Raw genomic sequence first — 6,000 nt, forward strand, 5'->3', positions numbered from 1 at the left:
CTAATTTTATTTTCTGTAAATCTAATTATGTTTTCAGTGTGTACCTCCATCCTGCTGGCCAGCAGGTGGTGATCTTAGCTGTCACTTCACATTGGACTGCAGTCCCTGCATCTTGTGAAGTGCTAAGTCATGGGGTGCATCCTTTAGTCACTAGTGCCCCTGGGGTTACTACTGACTCACTCACCGTCCCTGCCCAGTGGTTCCCTGCTGCTTCCTTGTCACTCTAGGGCCAAAGAATACTTTGTACAACTGCCCGTGGCCCTCTTTCCATGGCCACACTGATGATTCCTCCTTGCCGTCCTGATCCCTTGCTGTGTCACTACTTGGTTCCCGGGGTTTCCAGAGCCTATAGAATTATTTTTCTCAATTTCCTTGAGCTAGGAAGGCTCTCTTTGTATGATTTTGGGAGAACCTTTTCTTCCTTTCTATCTGTAAACCCCTTTCTTCCTACATCCTCCACAGACCTCCAAATCCTACTCTAGGCAGGGCTGCGATCAGGTGAGGTGGATCAGGTGAGGTGGATCAGGTATCCTCTTCATCCGCTACATTTAAGTGTGTGCCTCAAAAATCAGATTTCTTTTGGTATCTATTTTGTTTTTCTGAACTATTGCATGAAAATATTACTTATCTTGATTACTGAGTGTTTTGGTAGCTCCTTAAATTTTGCAGCTGAGGAGGCTAGGTGCAGTGGCTCCCATCTGTAATCCTAACACTTTGGGAGGCTGAGGCAGGAGGATTGCTTGAGCTCAGGAGTTTGGGACCAGCCTGGGAAACTTAGTGAGACCTCATCTCTATACAAAAATAAAAAATTAGCCAGGCATGGTGGCATGTGCCTATAGTCCCAACTACTCGGGAGGCTGAGGTGGGAGAATGGCTTGAGCCTGGGAGGCGAAGGTTACAGTGAGCTGAGATCATGCCACTACACTCCAGCCTGGGCAACAGAGCCTGACCCAGTTTGAAAAAATATTTGCAACTGAGGATAGTGCCTCACTCACCTCACCCTAATTCTGGTTGTGGATTTTGGGAACAAACACAGTAGATCTTATGGCTTATTTATTGATATAGTTTGGATTTTTGTCCCTTCCAAATCTCATGTTGAAAGGTGATTACCAGTGTTGGAGGTGGGGCCTGATGGGAGGTGTTTGGTAATGGGGTAGATCCCTCATGAATGGCTTGGTGCTCTCCACTTGGTAATGAGTTCATGTGAGATCTGGTTGCTGAAAAGAATCTGCTGCCCCTCTCTCTTGCTTCTTTTGTTTTTTTTTTCTCTCTTTCTTGTTCCCTCTCTCACCATGTGACATGCTGGTTCCCCTTGCCTTCTGCCGTTATTGTAATCTTCCTGAGGCCTCACCAGAAGAAGATGCCCACACCACACTTTCTGGATAGCCTGCAGAACTGTGAGTCAAAATAAACCTCTTTTCTTTATAAATTATTCAGTGTCAGGTATTCCTTTATAGCAATGCAAATGGACTAATACACGCCTTCTTTCTCTCTTGCCATGTATCCTAAGAACCAGCTTGAAATGAGAGAAAGAGGGGAAATTTAAGGTGGAAAAACCATATAATTACTATCTAGGGACGTTATTTAGCCACAAATAGAATTAGAGGGATGGGCTTTATCTCAAGAGCTCATTCCTCAAGAGCATATATATATATATATATATACACACACACATATATGTATATACACACATATATATGTGTGTATATATATATATATAGTGCTCTCCCACCTATGCTTCTAATACCAGGGAGAGGATGAGGCCATGTTTGATATCTTGGATAGGTATGTAAAAAGGAAGACACTTGCTCCCCCATCCGCCTCAATCATCAGCAGGAATTAAAGTTGCTTTTCAGCTCAGATTCATGGCTGTGGAGACATAGCCAACTGACACAGTCTCACTACTACTAAAGTCACAACAGAAATCACAGTGGGGCTGGGCGTGGTGGCTCATGTCTGTAATCCCAGCACTTTGAGGCCGAGGTGGGCAGATCATGAGGTCAGGAGTTCGACACCAGCCTGGCCAGCATGGTGAAACCCCATCTCTGCTAAAAATACAAAAATTACCTGGGCGTGGTGGCAGGTGCCTGTAATCCCAGCTACTCAGGAGGTTGAGGCAGGAGAATTGCTTGAACCTGGGAGGCGGAGGTTGCAGTGATTTGAGATCATGCCACTGCACTCCAGCCTAGGCGACAGAGCGAGACTCCGTCCCAAAAAGTAAAAAAGAAAAAAGAAATGATTAGTTTCAATTTTCCTTATTTCTTTGAGGCTCAACTCCTCACTTTCTGGCTGTGGCCCTAGGCTGATCTGTACTTTTGGACTCGTTAAGAAACAAAACCAAAAACAGTTTTTCAACAAGAGCCTCCGTTCTCCAAATTGAGATCAGTGAAGTTTGATTCTATTTTTATAAAAGGCTCAACTGCTGCCCAGTAGCTCTAGCTCAGCACTATCATTAAGGAGGGAGAGCGGAGGCTTCAAACGTGAGGGTGATTCCTTTTATTGTGCTTCTCGCTTCAAACTTCCCCTCAGGGAGGAAGAAATCAAAATCAGAGAAACAATATAAGGTTGTGAAAAGTCAGCGGAGCAGCTCTCCCTCCTGGAATCAGAGGATTCTGGGTCTTTGTACCTGCGAGGCAGCCGCTTTCAAGCTGCCTGGCTTGACTGGTTCAGCCCTCATAAAAATCGTTGAAGGGCTGAACATCACTCTGTTTCTCCGCTTTGTCTGCTCTCTTGAAAATAAACAGAAGCACCATGGGACATTTTGTCCCACATTTGCTGCTTCTGAGGGTTTTTTCCTTTACCAGGCTTCCCAACACAGACTTCTTCCCTCCATAAGCTCTGAGTGACTGAGTGTTGTTTTCCCTGGTTCTGTTTTCCCAGGTTGTGCTTTCATGGCTGGCTCACATCCCTCTCAAACAGAACAGAGGCAGCAGCCAGGTCTCGTCCCTCATACACGGGTTTCCCTTACCTCTGCTTTGTTCCTTCCCGCTTATGGCACTGTTCCTGACAATGGATCCATGCCTTATGAGCTGCATCTTCATCGAGAATCAGGGAGTTGCCAGAAAGATGAACAGCCCAAACAACTCAGGTGGAAAGGGGGCTTATTGAAAGGTCGTGGGGGGAATCTCCAGGAAAAGATCTTCCTGAGAATAAGACGGTCACTGCGTGGCTTCTCCAGCCTTGCTGTCCCTCTGAGGCTCAGTGAGCTCTCGGCAAGGCCTTGGAACAGGGTGTTCTCTCTTTTCTCTGCTGCACTCCAGTGCACTTCACACCGGCTTCCTGGGTCTTGCTCACTCACATTTATGGGTGTCATGGAGCCCACTCTGGCCCCCAAGCCTCCATTACCTTACAGCTTGTCTCCTTAGAGCTAACCTGATTGATACTGAGTCATGTATGGATCTTTTTTAGAGGAAAGAAATTCTCAGAGTTCCATATCCAAATTCCTGGGGAAGAAACTGGCTCAGCCTGGGTCAGGTGTCCACCTCTAGTCCAATTAGCTGTGTCAGCTAGTGGCGGCAGGTCACATGGTACATGTGCTGGCCTTTTTAGAGGAGAGTGACTGTGGGTAGATTTCAAAGAAGAGGAGGGTCTTGGGTGTGTAGGAAATGGTTAGAGTGTCTAGTGCCATCCCTAAGTGCTACTTCCCTATTTTCTGCCCATCACTCTGGAGCACAGCCCGGTAAGCTTTCCTTTCAAGAAAACATGATCTTCTGATAGTCTCACTCCCTGGCCTTCTGTTTTGGGTTCTGATGTTGGTAGATTGCTTAGAGAGGCCTTCCCCACACCAAGATTAAATATTAAAACACCCTCCTGTGTATACACTTATTAAATATTTAAACAGTAAATATTTCATCCATCCAGAATTTTTTTTGGTGCAAGGAATTAAATAGGGAATTCAGCTCTATTTTTCTCCTCCAGGAGCTAATCACTTGTTCTGACACAATTCTTATTGATCTACTCATTTTTAAAAAAATTTTCAAGAATACCTCATTTATTATATACTACATTTTCTTATGCATTAAGTGTATATCTAGGCCATATTCTGTTTCATTAACCTGTGAATCCATGTGCCAGAGTTGCAATAGTTTAGTTAGTATGGGCTTCTTCTTCTTTTTTTTTTTTTTTGAAACAGGGTCTCACTTTGTCACTCAGGCTGGAGTACAGTGGTACAATCACTACTCACTCTAGCCCTGACCACCTGGACTCAATCAATCCTCCTGCCTTGGTCTCCCCAGTAGCTGGGACTACAGGCACACACCATTATGCCCAGCTAAGTTTTGTATTTTTTGTAGAGATGGGGTTACACCACACTGCCCAGGCTGATCTCCTGGGCTCAAGTGATTCTCCTGCCTCAGCCTCTCAAAGTGCTGGGATTATAGGAGTGAGCCACCATGCCCAGATGGGCTGCTTCTTTTAAACTGTGGAGTCATTTCTCACATCCTGTGATTATTCCCATTGTTTATTTTCATAGACAAGACTGGTCTAATTTGCATAATACTGGACACTCGGGAAGGTCCATTGAGGGTCAGTGGAGGGCTTCCTCTCCATGGAGGGAGGCATCTTACCATAGGAGTGCCACCTTTGAGCATTGTCTCTTCCATGTCCATGTCAGCAGCCCAAGGCTGCCAAGATCAAGGTCTTCTACCACCCAGCCCAGTGGCTGATGGCAGGAGTCATTACCAGCAGGGCCGATGTACCCTAGGGCTGACTATCCCCATGTACAGTGTATGCAGGGTGATAGCCAATGAAAGCTGAGGTCACCCTCAATTCCATTCCATGGGACCTTGGCAGCAGGCCACAGGGCCACTCCTGCAAGGCATTGTTCTCCACTGACTGCAAGCACCATCCACCTCCATCTCTAACTTCTTTGGTCCCAAGCTCAGGTGAAAGCCAGGTTCCTGGGATCCCATTACTTCATGTCCAGTTGAGCCCTTCTTAGACGTCCATGCAGCAGATGGTGAAAAGGGCAGCACTTCTTCCAGGTTCCCTTTATCAGTTTAACCCCTATTTCAGTTTTTAAGTTTTAGGCTTAAAGCCCTTCTCTGGCTTCCTGTTAAGAAACCTCTTATGATTTAGAATTTTTTTTTGTTTTGTTTTGAGACAGAGTCTCGCTCTGTCGCCCAGGCTGGGGTGCGGTGGTGCCATCTCGGCTTACTGCAAGCTCCGCCTTCCGGGTTCACGCCATTCTCCTGCCTCAGCCTCCCGAGTAGCTGGGACTGCAGGCACCTGCCATCACGCCGGGCTAATTTTTTTGTATTTTTAGTAGAGACGGGGGTTCACCGTGTTAGCCAGGATGGTCTCGATCTCCTGACCTTGTGATCCTCCTGCCTCGGCCTCCCAAAGTGCTGGGGTTACAGGCGTCAGCCACCGCGCCCGGCTGATTTAGAATTTTTTACCCTGAAGTTTATTTTGTTATTTTGATGGAGATTTCATGGGGGAAGAGAATAAATTACATGGACTTAATTTACCACTTGGATTGGAGGTGCTACATTTTTTTAAAGGAAGTAATGGGAATGTAAATTATTTCTTTCCTTGAAAGCAGTGCTTCTAAAATGTGGATCTGCAATAGATGTATTATTTACCCATAATTCTACCTTTCCACCTCTCCCTCATTCTAGGCAACCTCCGTGGGAAGGAATGTGCTTCTCTCCTCCATTGATGTTAGCCATGTGACTGGCTTTGGCCAATGAGATATGAGCAGAGGCTTTATATATGTTTGCCTGTTTGGCCTCTCGTGCTTCTGCCAACTGCATGTCCTGAGAAGTTCTGGTTCACAGATGAGAGACACATGGAGCAGACATGAACCTGGCCTGTAGACTGATGCAGAGTGGCCCTAAGTGACCTGCAGACCCGTGAATGAGAAAAACAAATGGTTGTTACTGTAAGTCATTGAAACATTGGGGTTGTTACACGGCATAGCACTATCTCAGCCAAAACCTGACTAATACTGAGTCACGTATGGATCTTTTTTAGAGGAAAGAAATTCTGGCAAACTCTCTG

This window comes from Pongo abelii, chromosome 2 (genome assembly GCF_028885655.2).
Source record: "Pongo abelii isolate AG06213 chromosome 2, NHGRI_mPonAbe1-v2.0_pri, whole genome shotgun sequence".
NCBI classification, from domain to species: Eukaryota; Metazoa; Chordata; class Mammalia; order Primates; family Hominidae; genus Pongo; species Pongo abelii.